The sequence below is a fragment of the Petaurus breviceps genome, unplaced genomic scaffold (genome assembly GCF_028583685.1).
Source record: "Petaurus breviceps papuanus isolate PSGF00001 unplaced genomic scaffold, PetGlider_PUasm1.0 90459, whole genome shotgun sequence".
NCBI lineage: Eukaryota > Metazoa > Chordata > Mammalia > Diprotodontia > Petauridae > Petaurus > Petaurus breviceps.
In genome coordinates, this window is record NW_027187259.1 from 2094941 (window position 1) to 2120677 (window position 25737).

The 25737-nt window shown below is 44.2% G+C and overlaps 1 long non-coding RNA gene across 2 annotated transcripts in view; it reads right to left on the reverse strand.

The window, feature by feature from the left end:
• LOC138141699 (uncharacterized) overlaps positions 1–25737 on the reverse strand; it is a 29643-nt gene that overhangs the window by 1703 nt on the left and 2203 nt on the right. The window contains exon 2 of one of the 2 annotated variants that reach the window (XR_011163235.1): positions 2448–2575. The exons of the other annotated variant lie outside the window; for it this stretch is intronic. This is a non-coding gene — a long non-coding RNA (uncharacterized lncRNA). The remainder of the gene's footprint in view (positions 1–2447; positions 2576–25737) is intronic. 2 annotated transcript variants of the gene reach the window in all.

A 25737-nucleotide genomic window follows, 5' to 3' on the forward strand; every position in this document is an offset into this window, starting at 1 on the left:
ACACACACACACACACACACACACACACACACACACACACACACACAAAACCTAGCCGTGTGAACTTGGGCAAGTAACTTAACCCCAATTACCCTCCAAAAATAAAAAAAGAAAGAAAATATTCCCCGTGAGAGTGGGAAAACAATTTCTTTAATGCAATTGGCATTTTCCTAAAAAACATCTAAAGACTTCATAGCCACTGGATAGGTCTCAAACTCTCACACAAAAATCCTTACTCCTTGCAATGAAAGGGGACAGGGAGTGGGAGAAGAGGCAGCATCAACCCTCAGCACAAGGTCTTCGGAACTCTCTGTCCTCTACAGATTTGTTGGTATACCCTTTATCACCCCCCAAATGCCCAGTGCCTTCATGCTTCACACTCTTTTGTGCTGGCTCCCAACCTTTCCCCCTCCCATTTAGCATCCCAATCCCTCAAAGCCCTCCCTACTTTGTGCTAAGTCACACTGGCTGCCAGTGGGTTAACAAGATAATTTTACACCTACTTATGTGTGAACCATGCCTATCTCCATAGAGTCTTTAAGGAATACCCTCAACTTTCAGGAACATGGGGAAGGCCACTGGGGTCTCTTCTAAGCTCCCCACAGATGACATCATACCTCTTACTTACTACACCAGGAAACTCAAATCTGTCTCACAAGATACAAAATGGCAGAACTTTGGGTTTGGAAAAGAGGTTTCCAGCTATGTTGTCTCCTGACCCAAGGTCACTGACAACAAGTTCTGCAAAGAAATGACCAGCTTTAATGCTTCACACCATCACGGCCACATTATGGCAAAATAAGAAAGACTTCTGCATTATCTAGCAACTAAAGGGAGTTCATTACTTCTTGGTAAACTTGAAGATCAGATTTGAGGCACAGAGAACTTTGGGAGGAAATTCTAAAAGAATTTGTTTGATTCCATTCAATGAATATTAAGCACCTGCTATGAGAGGTGCTGAGGTTACAAAGAAACAAGTGAAAACAGTGCCTGCCCTCAAGGAGTTTATATTACACAGAAGGCGAATAACGTCTATACAAGTAAATACAAAATATAAGGGGTGGGGGTGGGGGTATTTGACAAAGAGAAGGAGAAGCAGAGGTAGGGGGAAATAGTGTCCCGAAAACCCAGGCAGAAAAACTCATCCTGGAGGAGGGGATGATCAACCCTGTCAAACCTGCAGAATTAAAGATGAGAACTGAAAAGAGGTCATCAGATTGGGTAATTAAGAGATTAACCTTGGAAAGAGCAGGTCAGAAAACAGATTACAAAAGGGTGCAAAATTGAGTGGGAGGTGAGAAAGTAGAAGTTAATACTATGAAAGGAAGGAGAGAATTGAGGTCAACAGCTTGAGGGAATGATAGGGTCACCCCTCATCTTCCTCCCTCCAGTGACAAAGGTCAATTAATCTTGATCCCCAGTTAGGATATTCACTTGGGGGAGAGGGAAAGCCTGTGGTCTTCCTCCAGGTGTCCTACCTGAAGGGGCTGTCTATATGGTGAGACAGGACAGAATTGTAGTAGACTCCATAGTAGTAGTTTTGGAGGGGCTGGGGAGGAGCAGGGGCCTCCTCTTGGATTATGATTAGATGAAACTGGGGCATTCATTCATTCACTGACAGCATAAAAACTGATCCAGCTTCCCTATGAACCATGGGAGCAGTTGAGGTTGCTCTACCAGGCCTGTTGGCTAGGTGCCTGGGGAATGAATGAATGAAAAAAAAAATGGATGCATGAATGAGCATTTGTTGAATGTTTATTATGTGCCAAGCACTGTGTAAGCACTGGGGGACACATATGCAAAAGGGAAGACAGCCCTTGTCCCCAAGGAGTGGGTTCTTTTTTCTTTTTGGAGGGCAATTGGGGTTAAGTGACTTGCCCAAGGTCACATGGCTAGTAAATGTTAAGTGTCCGAGGTTGGATTTGAATTCACGTCCTTCTGACTTCGGGGCTGGTGCGCTACTCACTGCACCACCGAGCCACCCCATCCCCAAGGAGTTTACATTCTAATGGAGGAGACAACATATGTAGGGAAGTTGTGACCAGGAATAAATAATCTTGGTTTAGAAAGTTACAGGTGCGGTGCCTGGAGGCACAGGGGACTTGACTGGCACACTTTTTCTAAGAGCTTTGATTATGGTTCCAGAACTGAAAATCAAGGTGTATATGTGAGGTGGAGGTGGGGAGACAGGTTGCCCAAGCTTCTCAGCATGGCAGCTGGGGAGGAGAAGGCCAGGGAGTGAAGTGAAGGAAGGCTGGAGCCTGGCCATGGATGTGGTGGATCATTGGGGAGCCACTGATCAAGAAAGCAGGGTCCCAAAGTGATGATTCTGGATTGGAAAGGTTAACTTCTCCAGAGCTTGGTCTGCCATGGCAGCTGGGGAGAAGTCTGGAGACTAAGGACATTTTTTTGGTGATGACAAGTTCAATTCAAAACTGTCAACTCACTCTTGCCTCACATGGCTTGTGGACTGAAACTTCCTCAGGTCTTCAGCTACTGATCCCAACATCATTGTTATCATCGCTATCATTGCCATCATCATCGTGCTTGGGAAGTACGTTCCTCACGACAACCCCTGAAATAGTGAGTGCAAATGGGATTTCACAGATGAGGAAACTGAGGCTCAGAGAGAGGGAAATGATCACACAGGTCTATCTACCCACCTTGCCAAGGGCAGAAACAGGACTGGAACCAAGGTTTACTGGCTTCCAGTGTTTGGCCTGAAATCTCCTATCATCTCTTTCCCTTTCACATGTAGACTTTCTCCCTGAGTACCTGTTCACTAGGCAAATTTGCAAAGAGCAGAGATGGCCCTTGAATCTGAGCAAGAAAAATCTTACATTGTACATCTGGGCATCTGGTCTCTGGTATCCACTTGACTTTCCAGATCCAGCCTCATTTGGCAGTATGAGCTCATCCTTGCCTTAAACAAACAAATCCCCTGCCCCGCCCCAATTTCCTACATATGAATATTTTTCTAACATACATAGTGTGGAGCAAATCTTACTGTCTCCAGATGACAAGAGTGTTATGATGGCCATATGTTCATCTGCTTCCATGAGAGAGGAAGCCTAACCCTTGGGGCACTGGTGGCAGCCACCATGGTTGCTGTTTTCCCAGCCCCATGATCATTATCAACATTATGATTCAGCAGGATGTTTGGAAAATAGGTGCATGCTCAAATTTCATTGAAAAGAAAAAATCAGAAACATCTCAAAGCCATTTCTCTTATTCCTCATCAGTTCATTTGGAACCTAGGCAGTGTTTTGCATTTAATCCAAAAATTCAATTCAACTATCATCATTTACACATCTAATATATGTATGCAGGGCCCTATGTACTAGGCAATAGGGATATAAAGCTAGGTAAGACATAGAGCCTGCTCCTGATGAGATTACAATCTAATAGGAAGAAATGGTGTGTCCCGAAACAACCATAATATAAAGTACTAAAATAATCATTGAAATGTATTTAGTTACATTGATTTGAAGGTTTATAAAGCATTTGATGTACATATTCTCATTTGAGCTTTGACACAGCTCTGTGAGCTAAGTACTACAAATATCATTCCCATTTTTTTTTTTTTAAGCAATCGGGGTTAAGTAACTTGCTCAAGGTTACACGGCCAGTTATTTCTGGGTGTGGTGCTGAGTGTCTGAGCCCAGGATTCGATCTCCAGGTCGTCCCAACACTGGAGCCAGTGCTATTACTCGCTGAGCCACCTGGCCGCCCCTATCATTCCCATTTTACAGCTGAAGAAATGGAAGGTCAAGTAGTTGAAATTATTTGCCCATGGTCACAGAGCAGCAAACATGAGGGGCAGCCATTGATTGAAGTCCATCCAGTATGCGATCTATTATTCCATGCTGCTTTGCAAGATAAGTGCAGTGGAAACATGTAGGCAAAGTGCTGTGAGCAACGTGAGAGCTAGAGAGAATTTGTATCTGGAAGGGAAGGAAGGAAAGGGAAGAGACCAGAAGGGAAGAGGAGGGGGAAGGGGAAGGGAGGGGAGAGGAGGGAGGGGAAGAGAATGGGAAGGAAGGCTTCCCTGTGGATGTGACACCTGAGTTGAACCTTGAAGGAAGGGAAAGATTTTATCAGACTAAAGTGGGAAGGGAGTCCATCTCAGGAATGGAAGGTTATATAAGCAAAGATATGGTGGAGGTAAGGGGAGAACATGGAGGACACGGGGCTGAACGGTATGCAATAAGTCTGCAAAGATAAGTATGAGTGCTCAAATCAGGCATTTATACTTTTCCCAAATGCAACAGGAAGCTTTTAAGTAGAGACATGGTAGGATCAGAATGGTGTGTTACAAAGATTCTCTCTGTGTGTGATGGACAGACTTACCAACAAGAAGGTCCCTAAGGAGGCAATCACAGAGGTGACCAACAAAATAGATGAGTAGTTACTTCTCCCACCCTGCCCCCTCCAAAGGAAGTATGTACCAGATGTAGAGTAATTAGAATTAAATGGACAGAAGAGGATGGAACCTCCAATCAGAAAAAATCCTTTATGAATAAAAACTGGAGAATGAACGCTAATACTTGTAGATTGAAAACTCAGTGTCCCTCCTCTATCAGCCTCCATGCCCCAATGCAGGAATATATTTCAGCTCTCAAACTTGTGTGGGTCCTGATGCCCTTCCAGGGTAGGGACACCCCAGTAGTGCAGTAACTGTAAACAGACACCCCTTTACCTCCATCTTGCAAGAAGGAGTAGAAACTGATCCATGTCAAGTAAATAGATGAGAGTAGAGGTAAGAAGTGGGTAGGGAATCAAGATAAATAACTGCTGGGCCTGAAGTATAAGGGACTGAAACTTAACCAAGAGAATGCTTAGAACAGGGACCCAGGGCATCAAAATAAGGAAGATGAGTCAGCTTGGCAGCCCAAACTCAGGGATCCACTTAATAACAAGAGGGAATCCATAATGAAATTCATAGGTCTCCCAGAAGAACATGATAAATTTTTTAAAACCCAAATGCAATAATTCAGTAAATAATACAATAAAATTGTCCAGGACTTCTGAATACTGACCACAAAACACCAACTAATCCACTGGCCATCACCAGAATAAATACCTATGCTTCAAGCTCTAAGAAATGTAGTGGTTAAAGCGAATAATGTCAACGACAACAAATTGCACATTTTTTTGGCAGCCAAAAAAGCTAATGTAATGTGAAGCTGCATGAAGAGAAGTATAATGTCAGACAAATTTGGAATATTGTGTTTAGTTCTGGGTGCCATGTTTTAGGAAGGGCATCGATAATATGGAGATTATCCAAAGAAAGGTGACCAAGCTGGTAAAGATTCTTGAGATGATGCCCTACAAGAAACGGCTGCTAGACCTGTGGATGCTAAGCTTGGGGAATACTTAGAGTTCACCCTCATCACAATTGTTTTCAAGTATTTGAAAGGCTCTCACATGCAAGATGGATTAGAGTTGTCCTGCTTATTCCCAAAGGGAAGAAGTAGGAGCACAGGGTAGACATTGCAGAGACAAATTTTAGGCTTTATGTCAGGAAAAATTTGACAATGAGAATAATCCACAAGTAGAACAGGATCTCTAAGGAGGTGCTGGGCTCTCTCTCCATTCAAAGCAGAGGCTGAATGCTGACTTGGCAGGTGTATTGAAGACAGAATTCTCAGGTGTGCCTTTGGTGCAGCACAAAGAAGATGGGACATGGAGTCAAAGGATTGGGGTTCAAGTCCTGGCTCTGCCTCATTGGTCTTTCTGGGTATGAATTTCCTCATTTGTAAAATGACTCAGTGGCTCTCTATTGCCCCTAGGGTAAAATGCCTACTCCTCTGGATGGATATTTAAAGTCTTTCCCATTCTGGCCTTTCCCCCCAGTCTGATTCCACATTCCCTCCCCTCAGGTACTCTCTGGTTCAGCTGGTCTTCCTCTCATGCACTTTCCCCATGCCTCCACACAAGGTGAGCCCCTGGCCTGGAATGCTTTCCTTCCTTGCCTCGGCCTCTTGCAGTCCCTGGCTCCCTTTGAGGCTCCACTCCTACAAAAGGCCTTTCCTGGTATTGTTAATCCTCCCACCCCCTAGCCACCAAATTACTGCGTATTTATTTTCAATGTAATTAATATTTACTTATTTGTGTGTCCATCATTTTCCTCATTAAATGTAAGCTCCTGGAAGGCAGGGGCTGTTTTACATTGGCATGATTCTTATCATCTAAGAAAGTGACCATCACCTGCAAAGTCCAATCCAGTCACCATCTGAACTGGGGCCTGGGGCTCATCTGCCCTTGCTCACTCAGGGAGGGGGAGTAAATCCACCACCTCTGGAACCAGCAAGTGGCAGACAGTGGGCTTGTTTTACCAGCTGGGTCTTAACCTGGCTCCCCACATGTACCAGAACTGGATCCTCCCTCAGTGTTTTACCTCAATGATGCAAAACTCAGAAATTTCTCCTCTTTTTTTTAACCATAGCCTCCTGGTCTCTGCCCTCACCCATCCTGCACAAATGTTTTGTCCTTCGCATCCTGATTTCCTCTCATCTTCCTGCTATTCACCCTGTTTTAGACAGGCTTTTTAAGTCCCCCGCCCCGGGGGGTCCTTCACTGTCATTGATCACAGCCCTACTCAGAACCACCGATCTGCTTCCATCTTCATTCCCAGAAAGGATAGATCAATTAATCTCTCTATGGCTCCACTCACCCTTCCTTTGGGTACCCTCTTGCAAAATCATACTCCCTGGCCATCACTCCCTCAGAAAAGGTCCCTTGAGGGCATAGATTGTCTTTCTTTTAGTAGTTGTATCCCCAGTACTTAGCAAGGTGCCTAGTACCTAATAAATACTTTACATTTATTCATTCATTAAACCCCTCCTCTTTCCCTCCTTCCCACTTGCCCAGTTTTTTTTCTTTCCTCCCTTCAAAGTGGTGAGTTGTCAATTAACCTGTCTCATTATGCGTTTCCTCAAAAGTTTGAATCTCTTACTCTTTTATGCTATGGCTTACTTATCCCTTTCAAAATCCCAACCTTGGTTTGCCCCTTAATGGGGGGGAGTGGTGGTGGTGGGGGGGGTGTCATCCATCCTGTGCTCTCTTCTTTCACTACTCTGTCTTACTTGGTGATCTCAGTGCTGGCAGCTTCAAGTGGCTTCTGTATGCCAGTGACTCCTAGATTTACTGAGCTTCTAACTGGGCAGTTCAGACTCCACAGAAGTTGCCTATTTCTATTGAGGGTACTACCATCCTCAACAGTCACCCAGGTTCACAGTCTCAATATTATGCTCAACTCCTTACTCACACAGTCAGTTGCCAAATCTTGTTTCTAAATCCACAAGGCCATCATTACCTCACACCTGGATTATTACCCTACCCTAAAGGTGATGATCACAATAATAACAGCTAGCATTTACATTAATCACTTTACAAATAGTTTATTTCATCCTCACAGCCTTGAAAGGTAAGTGCTATTATTACCCCCATTTTATAGATGGGAAAACTGAGACAATGTCCAGGGTCACAGAACCAGGACACCTCTGAGGTGGATTTGAACTCAAATCTTCCTGATTTTGGATCCAGCACTCAATCCACTGCACTACCTAACTGCTTCAAATCTCCTCTCCTTCCACAAAGCTAACAAAGTGATTCTCTTGAAGTACAGAGAGCTAATTATGTCACTCCTGTACAGAATTAATACCAGTGGCTCTCTATTGGGGCAGCTAAGTATTGCTGCAGCAGACAGAGCACCTGACCTGGAGTCAGGAAAACCTGGGTTCAAATTTGACTTCAGTCACTGACTAGCTGTGTGACCCTGGGCAAGTCACTTAACTCTGTTTACTTCATTTTCCTCATCTATAAAATGAACTGGAAGAGGAAATGGCAAACCGTTCCAGCACCTCTGCCAAGAAAACCCCAAATGTGGTCACCAAGAGTCAGACACGATTGAAATGACTAAATGAACTTCCTATTGTTTCTAGAATTGAATATAAACAGCTCTGCTTAGTTTTTAAGGTTCTTTACAGTTTCATTACAGCCTATTTTTCTAGTCTTGTCATTCAGTACTTCCCTGCATCAAGAGCTAAAGAGCTGGATTCTAGTTCTGCTTCTGACAAACCCTGTGTGACCCTGAGCATATCACTTAACCTCTCAGCTTCTCTAGGCAATGCTTTAAAGACCACAAATTGGCAGAGAAAGCACTAAAGCACATGTTAAAGGAAGCTTCCTCATTCACAAAGTTCTCTATATCAGTAAAATCCCAGCTCCCAGTCCCTATGCCTGCCCCATACTATCGGACCCAGCCCCACTGGTCTTCTTCCTGCTCCTCACACCCAACAGTCATCCATTCTCATGCTCATCTCCCATGCCTAGAATGTTCTCTCTCCCTTCTAATCTTGGCCTCCCAGAACCCCTGGTTTCCTTCAAGGTGCAGCTCATGTAGCACCTTCCCCAGGAAGTCTTTCCTGACAACCCTTCCCCCCAGGGGGCTGTCACCCTCACTCCCTGACTACCTTGTATTTCTTTTGTATTTATTCTCTGCTCACTCACCCATGTACACACTGACTTCCCATGATCTCTGAGGAAGAGGTGGCTGACACTCTCTATTTGTGCTTTCACTCTCATTCCCTCTTGTCTTCTCCAGGGGCTTCCCCCATAAGCCAGTGGGAGAAAGAAAAGAAAACTGTTTTCAGAAAGCTGTTATCTCAATCCCCCTTCCCTGCCATGCTTCTTGTACGTCTTCTCCTGCTTGTGACTTGGCACAGATGATTCCCAAAGACGTCCATTAGGGCAGGAGAGATATGGAAGATATGGAGAAGACAACCAGCCATCACTTGAGAATGTAAGCTCCTTGAAGGCAAGGGTGCTTTTTGCTTTTGTCTGTGTATATTACAGGGCCTTCTATATATCAGGTGTTTGAGTTTAAGGAATGTTAAACTGAACTGAATATGTCTAAGAAGGCTGGGAATTCAAGGTGGGAAAGAGTAGAGGGATTCTCAGGGTAAGAGTCCTAGGTCTCACGATTTGGGCAAACCTTACCCCATTCTGCTTCAGGGATCAGGTACCACCAGCTGATGCTAACAAAAACGTGAAGAAAGCTCTGCAGCCCACTAGCAGACCCATAGTTCTCCAAATGAGTGGGGGGGAGGGCTGGTCACCTGGCAACAAGATCCCCTCTCCTTTTTTGACCTCTGTCCCCCATGGAACATGTTGCTCTTTTGTGACATCTGCCCTTCTGCTTCTGTTCCTTTCAAGTCATGGTGATCAGCAAGGAGGGACATGTATGATCTGTCCTGAACCTACACTCCCTCTGGAGAGAGGCCAGGCCATAGGATCACATCTATTGCAATCATCCCTCCTTCCCCAAACACACAAACACAAACTCCAAAGGTAAGTTAAATTGGAGATGGCCGATTTTGTCTAAAGAAACTAGAAAGGAAAAATCCTCCATTCTAGTGACAATGAGAACCTCTGTGTCCCTTTAAAGTCCAATTTCTATTCCCAGGGTTGGGATACCTGCAGCCTCAAGACCACATGTGGCCCTCTAGGTTCTTGACTTTGGCCCTTTGACTGAATCCAAACTTCACAGTACCAATTCCCTTAATTAAAGGATTTGTTCTGTAAAATTTAGGCTCGGTCAGAAGGCTGCACCCAAGGACCTAGAAGGCTACATGTAGTTTAGCGACCACAGGTTCTCCACCCCTTCCCAATTATGAAGCAAGGCAAAAGCTTTTTGGGTAGATACGGGGTTTGTTCCTTCCAAAAGCTACTGATGCCATTTGGAATGAGATGATTTTCTCTTTACTAATAACAAGATCAGGCTAACCTTTCAACTCTCTGGGGAAATTAAGCTTGTCACAAAACAGACAGAATTACTAGAGATGATGTTCTGGCTGCTCCAAATAGGGCCCAAGGTCAAAGCAAGTATCTTTCTCAAGGAAATGGTATGCCCATTATGTGACCAAAATTTTTACTCGTCCATTCTCCATATGAGCTACTTCTTGGAGTGTGTATGAAGACCTTGTCTGAGGCACTGAGCAGATTTTAGAAATCTTTCTTCATCTGCCTAGTCCTCCTGAAAGTTCCCACTGTGACCTAGAATTCAAATTCTCTCCCATGAGACATGCTGTACGTAAAGGCTACAACAGGGTTGGGCTAGGAAATCTAGGGTTGTGGAACCCCAGATTTAGAACTAAGGAAAGAATATTAGAGATACTTTATTTAGTCCAAGTCCTTTTAAAGAGGAAAAATTGAGGCCCAGAGAGAAGTCATTTGCCCAAGGTAAAATAAAGAGTAAACAGAAGAGCCAGGGTAGGATTTGGAGGGGAGAGGACCTGCCTCAGATCTCCATTCCTTCTGACTCCTGACGAAGTTGTAGGATGCTTTAATAGGTATTTCTACAGCTAAATCTTTTGCTTTGATTCAATCTTACATTGAATTGTATTTCCCTGAGCACTGGCAAGTTTACAGCAAGAAGACATAGTTGGTTTACAGTGGGTTGGTAGGCAGCAAGAAACAGCATTTGTAGTATATTATCTAACAATAGCTCACATTTCTCTAGTGCTTTTAGATTTATAAGCCACTTTCCTCAAATGACCCCACAAGGTAAGGAATGCCTTAGGTATTATTATACCCATTTTACAAATCAGGAAGCTGAGGTATGGAGAGTCAAAATTATTTGCCCGAGGTAACCCCACTAGTAAGTGGCAGGGATGGTAGCTGAATTCAGGTCTTTTGATTCAAGGCTTTGTCCACCATGAGGGAGAGAGCAGTAGAATGTGCCACTGAATCACCATCCAAGAGGCTTCGAAGCAGCCCACTGTCCCTGCTGAAGGAAGAGGAACTCCAGTGGAGAGGAAGTCCACGCACGCTCTTTAGGCCAGAGCCCCTTTTTATTATAAATTCAGTACTTGGATCAAATGTTCCGTCAGTTACAGACTCCTTCCGAAAGGCATTTAGAGGCAATTCCTCCCATGTTGTACTGCATTCTGTCACCGGAGATGATGAACAGAAAACATACGGCACATCTCCTTGACAAAGCACTAGAGATGAACTATAAATATACCTGTTTAATTGTAATGCTTACCTTATCACCATGATCAGAAATTGACATTCTCAAATGACAGTTAAGAATGGGATCTGAGCTCCAATCACCAGTAAAGGCAAAGCCGAGCAGCATGAAGCTGGGAACTTTATTGTGACAAATTGCCCTATCTCTTCTGTGCCTACTTAACATCTAATTTAGCAGTCAGAATACTCAGGTTTCCATTTTCAATTATTAAAGCAGCAAATAGACAAATTTGGAGGCTGCAATTCCAGAAAGGAGAGCATCTTTCTCTCTTAGAAGAAGATGAAATTGGTAGTTACCTTTTCCTCGAAACTCCTCCTAGACCCATGACTGCAGACTTCCTCCATACCTCACCAGGTGATGATGCCCTTTCCAACACATTTAGTGACTGAAACCCTTTCCTCCTCCCCCAGGGAGTGTATGGCCTTAGAAAGACCTGCTAACATAGACCAGTAAAGGCCCAAAGAAATCAAACATACATAATAGTGTGGCCTGGGAAGAGCCTTGGCCCAGGAGTCACCAGGCCTACACTGGAGTCCCAGCTCTGCTAATTACCTCCTTATGAACTTGAGCAAATTACTTGAGCTGTCTGAGCCTCAACTTCTTCAGAAGTAAAGTAAAGCACTAAATGGCATGATATCTCGGGGCTTACCTGAGGGTGTACATGGCAAAAAAGAGGAAAGTGAAGGCTAGAGAGATGAAAAGATATGGGGCTCTGCTAGACAGGTGCCATTTTTTCTCCTCTCTCTATCACATTCAAAACTTCTTCACTTTTTTTTTTGCCTTTTAGAGGACAATTGGGATTAAGTACATGGCTAGTTTTTTTGTGTAGGTGTTAAGTGTCTGAGCCCGGAACTGAACTCAGGTCCTCCCGACTCCCAGGCCAGCGCTTTACTCACTGTGCCACCTAGACACCCAATAAAACTTCATCTTAAAAAAAAATTGGGGAGAAAATTTGTAACTCAAAATCTTGTGGAAATGAATGATGTAAACTAAAAATTAAAAAAAAATTAAAAACCCCAAAACTTTCCCAAATACTTGATCTCCTGGGTCCTGCCCAGCCAGGCCTTATCTCAGCTCAACCAGTAATGCTCAAACTGGACCCACCAGTGGGGCTGGGTATTAAATATAAGTGGCATGTTTATCAAACTCCAGATGATATAAAGCGAGGAGGGACAGCTAGCACAGGGTCTGGATTCAAAAATAGCTCAACGAGCTGAAACATAGGCTTATCCAGGAAGATGAAGTCTCATAGGGAAGGGAAAATCTTCAACTTGGGTTCAAAAAATCAACCTCCCAAGGCCAACATAGGGGAGACATGGGGAAAGGGATGTTTGTCTCCTGAAGAGAGGCCTTATGCCTAAGACAGAGGTGGGGAACCTGAGACCTAGAGGCCACCTGTGGCCCTCTAGGTTGTCAAGTGTGGCACTTTGGCCAAATTCATTCTGTGGAGTTTGGATTCAGTCAAAGGGTCACATGAGGACCTAGAGGGCCACAGGCGGCCTCAACATCACAGGTTCTCCACTCCTGGCCTAAGAAGAGGGACTGCTCTTCTCAGATCAGGTTGCATCTGGAGAATTGAATTCAGCTTTGAGTGGCACATTTTGGGAAGGCTGTTGACAAGCTGCAAAGTTCCCATAGAAGGAAGACCCGCGAAGGACACTGAGCTTGTGCTAGATGAAAAATGGTTGAAGGAAATAAGGATGTTTGGTAAGAAGAATATAAGGCTTGGGAAAAGGAGCATGAGAACTGTCTTCAAGCATCTGAAGGGGCATCAAGCGGAAGAGCTCCAGAGGACAGACCAAGGAGCGATGAGAATGGGGGAGAAGGTGCTAGTGCCCACACCCTCCCCCCCACCATACGGGGCTTCACTTGAATTTACACTGTGCATAAGAAATCCTTTTTACAGTTCTGGGATAACATAAACTAAGTAAGCATCTGGTGAGCTGAAGTGAATTAAATGGAAAGAGAAAAGGATTAAACCATAGACTAAGATAGCTGGCAGTGTGGCATAATGCATAGGGTGTGAGACTTGGCAGGAAGACCTGCCAGAGCAATTCCCTCAAGCTCTCCGGATCTTTGTTTCCTCATCTATAAATTGGGTATCACACCTCCTCAAGTTGTTGAGAGAATGGGATGATATAGCCCTAGAGAACGAATCTACCCCTCTCATCTTACGCAGAGAGAAACTCAGTAAAGGTCTCTGCCAACCTGCTAGTGTCATGAAAATGGGAGGTGTCCTTATTTGACATAAAAAGAAAGAGAGGCTCAAAGAGTTTAGGTGACTTGCCCAAGGTACCTGAGCTCCCCTACAGCAATGTCATAGGGAGTTTCCAGTGTGTTTGCCTCTCCTATATGTCAGGGTTAAAGGCTGCTGCTTTCGTTGACCTACTACCTAGTTTCCTAGGGAGCTACCTGACCACAAAATGCCTCCCCCACCCACCCAGACTCCCTCTGCCAGGCCTGGCTTTCTTTGATGTTTTAACAGAAAGGAGCCCAAACTGTGGTAGCTGGCATTGCCTTCCAGGAATTGAAAGGGTTTTTGAGCGTGTGACTCCAGCAAGGCACCCAACTTGACACACGGGTATAAAATGCCAGGGCCTGTGTTTAGTTCTCCTTCCTGATGCCCAACTTGGCTCGACCCTCACTAGTGCCCTTCATGAGCTTTCATGCAACCTTTCTTTATGCCAGCATCTTCCAGAGGCTGTATTAATGATCTTTTGTAGCCCTTAACCAAGGCTGTTAGGTTTTTAGCTCAGCCAATTTACCTGGGGCAAGATGAGCATAGAGACAATGATTTTGTCCCTGCTCCTTCTCTAAGTGTTTGTTGCAAATTGCCATATTTTCTCTAAGGCAAATGAGTTGAACACAGAGATCTTTGGGAGTAGGTGCTGGGTAATGATTTGAAGAAGCCCAGGTATAAATAGCTCAACATGATAAATGGCCAGCAATGGGAGGAGCCCTTGAGAACAATGACTGCCCCTTCCATATTTACCTAGGGGGAAACAGAGGCCAGAGAAGGAAAGAGACTTGCTTAAGGAAGGCCAGCTGGTAAGTAACAGATCCAGAATTTGAACTCAGGCCTTCCAATTCCACTATCTCTCACTATCTACCAGTGAACACCACCCTTAGTAGGCAGAGTTGGCCTTTGGAAGAAGGCCAAAGGCATCCATAAAGCTTGCCTGACCTCACTCTCTCTTCCTACTGCCTAACTCTTCCAGAAAGCTCTGCTAGTGATCAGTGAACCCTCAATGTGATTAGGTTCCTGTGTCTTTCAATGAAAGAGACTTATTAAGCCCCTACGATGTGTCAGACACTATGCTAAGTTCTAGGGACACAAAGACAAAGGTGAGATAGTCCCTCCACTCTTCTGGAGGAATATGACATATTTGCAGATAAGTGAATACAGGGCACATATAAAATAAATCTTAATTCAATGATCAATCAATATTTCCTTAGGTGGAAGGTATCATCTTTCTAAGCCTGGCCCTGTTCTGTCTCAAACAGTTCTTTCAGTAATATTTTATTAAGTACATAATGACCAGTTGCATGTCAGAGAAAAGTTGGCTTGGGAAGAGGGGATCTGCTCACTTCAGTGCTGATGTCAACCATGGTTTACCTGTCCCCTTACCTACTCTCCATGTTCCCTTGCAAAGTGGTTTGTGAAGGTGGTCATCTCAGCTTACCTCTGTCTCGGACATCAAAGTTCATGCCCAGCTATACTAGTTGGATTGGCTAAGGTAAGAGTGCCCCTGGATGTGGACATGTATCAGTGGCCTCCTGGATCAGAGAACAAGGCCCTAATGCTGTGCAATGTATCTCATACACAAGGAAGAAAAAGGTTGGGCAGCAACAGCAGAAGTAGATTGAGGTGGTCCAGAAGTACTGGCCCATAATGGCTGAGAGGCACCAGTGAAGCCACATCTGGAGTCAGAGGACCAGGGCTCTTAACCTGGCTTTGACTGGTACTTGTTGTGTACTCACTTTCTCTGGGTCTTAGTTTCCTCCTTTATAAAGTGAGGGAGTTGGACTAAATGACCTTGAACGTCCTTTCCAGCTCTTTAGCTGTGATTCTTTAACTCTCCTACACATCTGACCATCTTGTGGAAGCATTCTGGGCTGCTAACTGTGGACTCTAGAAAAGAGTAGAAAATAATGGGGTGTCTAGCAGTTGAGAACTAACTGAATGTAGATGTGTAATATAATAGTATGCACGTATATAATAAATGTAAAGGAATATTATTATACCAGAAGAAAGGATGAAGAGTATTTCAGAAAAACTTGGGAAGATTTATATGAATCAATTCAGACTGAAGTGAGAACAATGACAACATTGTGAAGATGAAGATGAAAGACTCAAGAACTTCAATCAATGATTCCAGGGAGCTGCTAATTACACATGCTGCCCACCCAGCTCAAGTGATGGACTCAAGGTACATGTGGAGACATATGTTTTTGGAGACTGTGGAAATTTGTTTTTCTTGACGGTGAGTATTTGTTTGAAGAGGTTTGGTTTTGTCATTTTAGGGGGTCAAGGTGATGAGGGGGAGAGGAGAAAGCAATTGAGTTGCCAAAAAAGAAAAAAAGCAAGAAAACAAGGTCCTTGAGACATTTTATTAAATGCACAGAAGAGAAAAGAATGAAGGCCGGGAGGAAACAAGGAGGCCAGCAACTTTAGAGAAAGCAAGATGGATTTTATAGGGTAAAGATGCAATTACACAACAGAAATTTACATAGAATAGAGGAATAGCATTAATATTTAAAAGGCAGGAAGAGTTTATTAAGGGATTATGTAATGGAGGAGGGGGTCCCATCTATGGTTTGGTGGTTAAACATTCTGATCATTTTGCCCTCCAACTGGCTAGTTATTGTGGTTCTGTCTTGGGCTAGATGGATGATGTGATTGTGATTGAATACAAGAACACACCTATTTCTGTGAGAATGGGTCTGGGGGCAGTGACCAGGTAGAGGTAGTAGCTGGGTTCCCATCATATGGACACACCTGCTGTTTCTGTGGGAACTAAGAATTCAGGGACACACCTGTTGTTCCAGTGAGTAGTGAGGCACACATGAAGAAGTTAGGACATTGGTGGTGGGGGAGGGGGGGCTTGGTAGGTGCAGTGGGCCTGCTGTTCCTAGGGCCAGGCTGTAATGGAAATGCAAATTTAAAGATCATTACAGGACCTGAGCAAAGAGAGCCTCCCTGTTGGCCACAAGTTTGTGCAAGTTCTGACAGACGTCTTTGTGGCTGATGAGATGTAGCAGAAATTTGCACATGCCCATATCACCAAAGATGGAGGCACCAAAGTGGGAGATTCCAGGAACCTGTTGCCTTCTCTGGAAGATGATTTGCCATGGATGTTACTGTGTTTCCCCGATAATAAGACCTATCCCAAAAATAAGCCCTCCCCTTACTGTGTAAGATTCCTCTAAAATAAGCCCTCCCCCGAAAATAAGCCCTATTGAGATTGCTACTGTAGTGAAGGTGATCCCCTGCGCTACACGCTACATTACGGTACCCTCTGTATGCACCCCCCCCCCCGTGAAACGCACGCCGCGCTCCGAGCTGCATCCAATCAGAGCTGCAGCAGTGAGCGCATCATCCTGTTCTTCCTCAGTGATTTGCTTATTGAATAAAGGTACATTTTTTTGTTCACATTTACCTGTTTATTAAAATGGCTGTCAATGTTCATTAAAATAAGCCCTCCCCTGATATGTAATGGATTCTGGTTCCGGTGGAGGTTGATCAGATGTTTTCTTAGGTTCCTTCCAACTACAACGTTTGATCATTCTGATTGTATCAACTTATTGTCTGGCCCTGGGGAAGTCCCTGAACTTCTCTGAGCCTCAGGTTGCTCATCTCTTAAATGGGATCAATACCTACCCTACTTATCTTCCCAAGGCTGCTGTATTAGATGAGATAAATAAGATACTTAGTGCCTTGTAATGGATAATATGCTATACAAAGATAATATACTGTTAATGTACTCATTGTATAGATCAGCCAGTCACTCAATCAAGTGGCTACTATGCGCCAGGCACTGCGCAACATGGTGGCGATACAAAAGGCCACACTGAAACAGTGCCCGGCATGAAACAGAAGAGGCAAAGTGACTCCAAAAACCCAAATGGGGCAAACTGCGCCCTCAAGATGCTCCCCCAGGAGGGCTTCTTGGCGAGAACTACAGCTCTTCTCTATGAGCCTCAGGGACACTGAGGCAATCAGAAAGTCAGACCATTTTCAAGCTGGAAATGACTTAGATGTCATCTCTTTTTACATGTGAAGAAACTGAGCAGGGCTATTTCTGGGTTCATGGAAACTCAGAGTCCAGAATGAAGAGGCGATAGTCTCATTGCCCTCTGCTCGTGGCAGACCATTTCTGCATCTTGGGATCAGTTTCGGACCTATTTAAGAAGGACATCACCAAACTGGACGGTAAAGGACCTTGGGTCCATGTCATAAGGAGGTCATTTGGAAGAAATAGGGGTAAGTATGCTAGAGATAAGTGGAAGTGGGCAAGAATGTGGCAGCAGGGACTATTCTATTTCTGACTCTGTAAGCCCAGCAACCGGCACAGTGACTGGCATGGTATAGGCACTTAAGAACTATTTCTTCAATTGAATTGAAATTCAAATATTTGAAGAGCTGTAGTGTCCTACATAAATACCACTTCCACACTCTTTCCAGACTAATTTACCATTAATTCACTTTATTTACTTCACATTCTAGCCAGACTCACCGTTCCTTGTACATGTACTGTTCCTTGTTTCCTTCCTCGAGGCCTTTGTACAGGCTCTCCCCCATGCCTGGAAAAATATCTCTCCTTGCCTCTACCTCCTGAAATTCCAAAGCCTTTTCTGAAACCCTCAATTGGTGATGTAGATTGAGAGCTCCTTGAAGGTGGGGACCACTTCATTTTTGTCTTTCTATCCTGGGTATCAAATCACTTCATAGAAATTGTACTTAATTAGTTAAGTTTTACATGAGTTGCCAATCTTCCTTGGTAGAGGGGAGTTTCCAGTGACATTATAGGCCCAGACCCAAAATAGAAAAGTGGGGTAACAGCATAGTATATGCTGGATTTGGGATCACAAAGACCTGGGTTCAAATCCTGCCTCTGCTTGTGGTGTAACTATAAGCAAATCATTAAACCTCTACATGTTTCAGGCATAAATGGGTCCATGATCTGTGTTGGTGGGATAAATTATGACAAAAGAAGTAAAATCCTTGAGAGCAAGGACTATTTGTCATTTTGCCTTCGTGCCCCCAATACCTGGCACAGGAATTGGCACATAGCAGGTATATGGTAAGTACTTGCTGAATTAAACATTTCCTGTGCTGGAGCTCAAATCTATGCTGAGAGATGATTCTGACACCAGCCAGCTCTGAAGCATCCAAGAGGCTTGGGGCTCAGCCAAACATACAATGGAGTTGGGGGAGGGACATGGGTACACACAGCTTATTTCATTAGTGTGTGTACCTAGGGAATTTTATTTTATTTTTTATAACCACCCATTTATCAAATACTTAACTACAAAGGAAATTAGTATTTATCAAACTAAAGAAACTAAAACTGACCTTTACGTTAAAGATACAAATGACATGTGCCATATCACATTTGGGGGTGGACACCTGGCCCATCCTGTACGTCCTCCCGTGGGGAGGAGTAGAGTGGAGGGGGTGGAATTTGAGATTGGCAGAGAGGAGATGGATGATTGGGAGTAGCAGTAGCCTAAGGCTGGAGTCAAGGCCAGGTGATTCTCAGGCCTTATAAGCTTGTATTTACCATCTCCACAAAGTCTACAGCCTCAGTGCTTCAAATCCAAGGGATAAGAGCAAATACACATTTGGTTTAACAAGTGGAGTGCTACAAGTGTCTGTAGTGACACTGTGACACTGGCCAGGACAGAAGAAAGACTCTCTGCTGGCTGTTTTGCCTCTCTGATACATCCATATCTTCACATTGTCTCTCCTCATAGAATATAAGCTCCTCGAGGGCAGGCATTGTTTCATTCTTATCTTTGGATTCCAAAGACACAGTGCCTAGCAGATGGAAGGTACCTGGTAGATACTGGCTGACTTACAAGGCTGGGGGGAGGAGGAAGTTTCTTTTCGGTATATTTTGGCCTCCCTTCCTCCTTCCCTCCCTCCTCCCCCTCTACTCCACCAAACTGAACCCAGTGCAAAGGTAATGGAAATGCTTAGAGCCCCCTCAAAATGGAGTAGCCTCCCCAAGTTCCTGCAGATGCTGAGTCTGAGAATTAAGGAAAAGGAGGAAAAGGAACCGAATTGACAGAGGAGGGTACAAAGAATGGCCGAAGAGGTAACCCTACCCATCCTTTAAGGCCCAATTCAAATGTCCACTCTGCCATGCTACTTCCAGGTCATCTGGCTCAGTCCAAGCCACCCACGTCATAGCTGAAGAAACTGAGACACAGAAGAACTAAGTGTCTTGGTAGCTAGAGGCATCGGTGATGCCTAGTGCTCCTTCCAAGGCACCACCTGACCCAGCAACCAAGAGAGAAAAGCCAACTCTCCCCTTGGGCTCTGATCTTGAGGCAGCAGCTCAGGATCTCATCTGTAGGCAGCATCCCTCTTCTTTAGTAAAACTATGAGCCTTAATCAGCTCTGTACAGCACAATCTATGTAACCCCCAAAATGTGAATAACAATAGTAGCTGGCATTCATATGGTACCTATTGTGTGTCAAACACTGTGCTAAGCACTTTACAGATGTTTTCATTTTATATTCAACCCTGAGAGGTAGGTGCTATTCTTATCCCCATTTGACAGTTAAGTAAACTGAGGCAAAAAGAGGTTAAGTGACTTTCCAAGGGTCATACAGTTAGTATATGAGGTCAGATTTGAATTCAGGTCTTCCTGACTCTAGGCCCAGTGCTCTGTCTATAGAGTCACCTCAGTACAACAGATCTCCGGCATATCTGTGAACTCCTCACACTGGCTCTTAGTAATGTTAGACCTTACAGCCCAGGCCAGTTCCTCTTCCTGTGATGTTGCTATTGTTGAGCGATTTCAGTCGTGTTTGATGCTTTTTGACCCCATTTGGGGTTTTCCTGGCAATGATCCTGGAGTGATTTGCCATTGTCTTCTCCAGCTCATTTTACAGATGAGGAGACTGAGGCAAACAGGGTAAAGTGACTTGCCCAGGGTCATACAGCTAATAAGTATCTGAGGCCAGATTTGAATTTGGATCTTCCCGATTCCAGGCCTGAAGTTCTATACATTGAGTCACCTAGCTGCCCCTTCTCTTCCTGTAGGATTCTTAAAAATTGCAGATACACAGCTTAGCTACCAAATCTTCCCTTTTCCAGCCTAACATATGACTCTGGCATCTTTCTTTAGCCCTTGATAATTGAGAGAAAATATATTTTCTGCTTGGTATCAGGCACATCTTGCAGTTTTAAGCCAAATGGCCTTCTCTGATTACCCCTCTTGTTAAACCCCACAGTGGTTGCTTAATTCACCCTGAACCTCTCACCTGGATTCTATACATCTATCTCCCTCCAATGGCAAGATCAATACGCTCTCTTTTTTCCCTTGTCCTAATGTGAAATTAACCCTTCTCACTAGCTTCCCTTCATCTGTTCTCTATCATCTAGGAATCTTCTCCTTTACAAGAAGGCTCATCCCTGCCTCTCTACCCATGTAACCAGGCCCAATCTGTCTTTTCATTCATTCATTCATGCCTGTATTATGTACCTACTATGTGCATGGCATTCTGGGGAGACACAAAGATGAATGAGTGCCTGCACCAGAGGGGCTTAATGGTCTCTAGTAGGTAGGCATTTACACAAATAACTATGACACAAAATAGAATGAAAAGAGAGACATGAGAGAGGAAGCAAATTGCAAGGAGAGTGCACAGAAGCAAAAGAAATCTCTTCTGTCTGGGAAGGCTTCCTGGCAGAGGTGGGTTGCCTTGAGCCTTAAAGGATGAGTAGAAATCCCCCTCCCCAATCCCTCCCCTTCCCCCTGCCCCTGGCCACCTCTTCTGTCTTTTTTGCCTCCTTGCCAACTCTGGGTAAATGGTGACTCGATCATGACTTTATATTTACAAAACAAATACATTTACTTAAGAAAGTGTTTTTGTGACTGCTCCAAAGAGACACAGCTGTAATTCCCATACAATTGAGCACATAACATGAGGGGTGATATACTTTCAAGCCAAGGAATTTACTAGGGAAGGTAGACTTGTTCTCTCAAGAGATGCAGCCTGAATTCAGCGTTATTTTTCAAGATGTCATTTTCATTTCCAATATTCAATTAAGCAAAGGAAACATTGACCAGAGGCATGCCGAAGACCTACACACACAGGTACAATGACTCATGGACCCTCAGTGGGCACCAGATGGCTCACTGTCTAGTCCCCAAGGATAGAAAAGAAATGGTCCTTGGCAGGAAGCACCATTGGCTGACTGACAGCATCCCCTTTTGACTTGGAATGTGCAAGTAAATGAAAGATTATTTTGTTAATTACAAAAAACAATAGGCCAATGATTGAGTGAATTAGGTAAAAATATCTACAAATGGAGTTTGTGTCAACCAGATACCAAATAAGCAGTTTAACTAAATTTTTTAATAGGCTGAGTGTTGTGAAGACTCAGACTAAGGAGGGAAACTGAGAGTCTTTAGATGAACATGGAGGATTTCTGGAGTTTGTTTCACGGACCCTGCTACTGCCAAGAGATCCAAGGGACATCTGGCTCGTTAATGCATCCTATCACTGTACGGTTAGGGTAGGGGCCAGCCTGTGTCAGAGACTGAGGATGATTAAGAGGCAAAAAAGGAGTACATCAAGTCTGGAAATAGAGTCTGAAAAAGTCTTAACACAAAGCTCTATGAGAGATCAAAAAGGGGAATGAGTGAAGTGCTATAAACATGTACATTTCATTGAAACAAACTTCCAAACTGCACAAGCTTTTAAAATAATTATTGAAAAATTGACACCCTCTAAATTGCAATGCCCTGAGATAAAACTTAGTTCATTTGCCCTAGGGGTGGTCCCGCAGAAAAGGAAAAGGGATAGTAGCAGTGAGAGGATGTGAAGGAGTGATGGGGAAGGTGTATTTGCCAAATCTTCGTCCTGGTCCAGCGTGTCAGATGGGATGAAGGGAGGAGCAGCCAAGAGATGTGATATCTTCTGGGAAAAGCTAGGGTTTGGGAAGAACCAGAAAATGAAAAGAATTTGAGTGGAAGACAACTAGGACCATAGAACAAGAGTTGGAAGGAAACTTGGAGAGTCATAGGATCATAGGAAAATAGGATTTAAAGCCCGAAGAGGTTAAGCTCTTATTTTACAGATGAGGAAACTGAGGTCCAGGCAGAGGAAGTGACTTCTCAGGTCCTAGAGGTAGCAAGTGGCAGAGCCATTATACATCTTCTAATGCTTATAGTCTAATGACCTTTTCATTGTACACCAGAGGAGACTTCTCAGAGAGTATAGGAGAAAGGCAAGACAGAGGAAAAGAGGATTTGGGCTAAAGTTACTACGGGAAGGGTGTGGGTCTTCAAGATAAGGGCTGTAACTATGGCTAAGGCTAAGCCACCATTCCTCTGACCTCCTAGCTGACCCTCTATTGAGTGTGACCTTGGGTATCCCAAGTGTCCCAGGTCTCCAGGTCAGGTGGGTATTGGGGTTGGGGTAGAGGAAATCTTCATGGCAAGTGAAGGAGGATGTGAGCACCTGGGCCCAACCTTGGTTGACCAATAATAATTTCAGATCTGCTTCTAGAAAAGTAAGGTATACTTGGCATCCCAGTCAGGAATGGCAGGAACACTGTAGTAGAGCTATTCTTAGTGAGAGCACAAAAGCCCCATTGAGGGTCCAATTGTTGGGGTGGGAAAAGACCACGTTGGCTGTATTACTAAGCCATGATTGATTCAGCAGCATAAGATAGTATTGGCACCACTAAACCTATGTTAACATTCTTGGGGGGTGCAGACACATTGATGATGAACTCTTCTCCAATTAAGGTGTAACAGTTTTAGAGAGTTGCCTGGGACACTAAGGGCTTATGGGACTTGTCCAGCATCATGTAGCTACTATGTGTCACACACACAACTTGCAACCAAACTTCCTACTCCAAGGCCTCTCTGCTATCCATTAAACCACACGGCATCTCACTTTTTTTATATACCACTTTCAAATCCATCTCTGGAGGCTACTTCAGGTAGGCTGTCCAAGATGTAGTTTAATAAAAGGGATGAGTGCAGAGCCCCTTAGGTCTGAGCCAATCATCTTAAAAAAAAAAAAGGAGCCATTTCTCTTTGATCAGCGGGATAGTAAACCACCTCTCCAAATTGGATCGAATATTAACCAATTATTGACTTCTGTCTGTACTTCTGATGCTATTATGTAGCTCTCAGGGGTAGGATGCATTTTACAGAAAGCCTGTGCCAGGCCTTCCACAAGGCTAAACCAACAGATGCCAGTGATTATGAAAAAGTACATGTGGGTGGGAGAGGGGGGAGAAAGGAGGTCGTCCACAAGGGCGCTTTTCAACTGGGTAAGATAGAAGAGCTCCTGTGGTTTCCCTGAAGCCAGCCTGGTAGGTTAGCAGAATGTCTGAGATTCAAGGGAATGAGCTGAGGAGGCAAATTCAGTTGTCATCAGTAGGACAGTCAATAAACATTTAATAAGTGCCTACTATGTGCCAGGTTCTGTGCTAGGTACTGGGATACAAAGATGAAAAAAAAAACCCAGCCCTTCCTTTCACAGATCTCAGCCTAATGAGGAAACTACATTAAAACGATTGTATGAACTGCAAATTACCAATAGAGAAAAGGAACTAACATTAAGAGGGATCAGGGCGGAGTTCTCATAGAAGGTAGGATTTTAACTGAGACTTGAAGGAAGCCGTGGAAGCCAGAAATGAAGAAGCGAGCTTTCAGGGTATGGGGGACAACTGGGGACAACCAGGGACAAAAGCCAGAGTTGAACATGGAATAGCAAGGAGGCCAGGGCCACTGGGTTACAGAGTATGAGGGTAGGAGAAGAGTGTAAAGCATAAGAACACTAAAGAGATAGGAAGGGGCCACATTACAAAGGGCTTTGAATGCCAAGTAGAGGATTTTATATTTGATGCCGGAGGGGAGAGAATTTCCTAGAATTTACTGAATAGGGAGGTTGGAGAGTGACATGGTCAGACCTGTACTATAGGCGAATCGGTTAGGCAGCTGAGTGGAAAGAAGTAACAGGCAGGCCAACTAGCAGGCTCTTACAATAATCTGGGCATGAGGTGATGAGGGTCTGGAACGCAGGGGAAATCACTGACCATCATCATCTCTTCATCATCATCATCACTGCCACAATGATAGCATTTAGAGAGCACTTGAAAGTTTGCAAAGTACTTTTCATATATTGTTTGATCCTCATAAAGACTCTATGAGGTAAGTGCTATCATTATCCCCATTTTACAGATGAGGAAATGGAGGCTGGGAGAGGTTATATGATGTTACCAGAGTCACACAGCTAAGTAAGCAAAGTGAATGAATTGTATGCTTTACCTTTTCCTTATCTACTACTCCATTCAGCTCATTTGAACCTATAACCCTTTCTAAGAGGGTCAGCTCCACAAGATGGACACATTCAGCTCCATTCAGTTGGATTCCTTAGTATCTCCCATGAGCTCCTGGGGGCTTAGTCGGGAGCCCCAGGCTAGAGAGCAGAGGCTCATATTGACTTTAATAGGCTCAACTGCTCTGCATGAGTCTTTCCTTACTGAGTCTTGGTTGCATCTAATTATACCACAAGCAGCCCCGTTAAAGACTTTCTGACATGTTTATTGATTGTGGGCTGACACTTGAGATTTACTCTCACCCTGAATGGTACACAGGGGGCTCAAAGTATGTTTATGAATGGCCACAGTAAGACAGTGAAGGGAAGGAGGGAAAATGGATGACAGGATCATTGGTGGAGTCTCTGCTTTTTCATTGCTCCTGGCCCCTGCTGCTTGATTTTTCTCTTCCTCTTTAGTGAAATCATGACATTGGCTAAGATCCACTGAGTTGGCCGGGACAGGGGAGCCTTCAAGGTATGGGCCAAGCACTGTCACTAGGGTGGTGGTTGGGGGTGGGGTGGGAGCAACTACCTCTGGGAGACAACTCCCAACTTTTTCTTGGTGATCCTCACCAAGGGTGTGGTCACCTTGTAATATGTGGTTGAGTGTTTCAAGAGAAGGTCTTGGTTTCCAGGAACACCAGAAGAGGCTTCATAGGGTTTAGAACTACAGGACATCTTTAAGATCCTCCAGTCTGACCTTCCTCCACTCTCCATTTTACAAAGAAAACAGGCCCAGAGAGGTTATATGACTTGCTCAACACTGCACAGCTAGTTAGTAGAAGAACCAGGTGCTTGCACTCCAAATCCAGAGCTCTTGTCAAAGAACCACAAATAACTATCCCACATTTAAGCTCTTATCCCCAGTTAGTGGGTAAACTTTCTGACGCAAACACCTCCAAAGCCCCCAGCAACTCCCCTCACTACTAGCCCCTGCAATTGTATGTGCTTGAATATCTTCTCAATTGCGGAGGGCAGAAGAAGTGTTCATCTTGCAATTAATACAGAGCCGAGGGCCTTTTCTAATACACTGTGTGTAGTCTGGGACCCAGAATTGAAGTGGACACAGGTGTGTAGATAGGATGGCTTGGGATTACTTGGTGTCTTTACTTGGTGAGATGAGCAC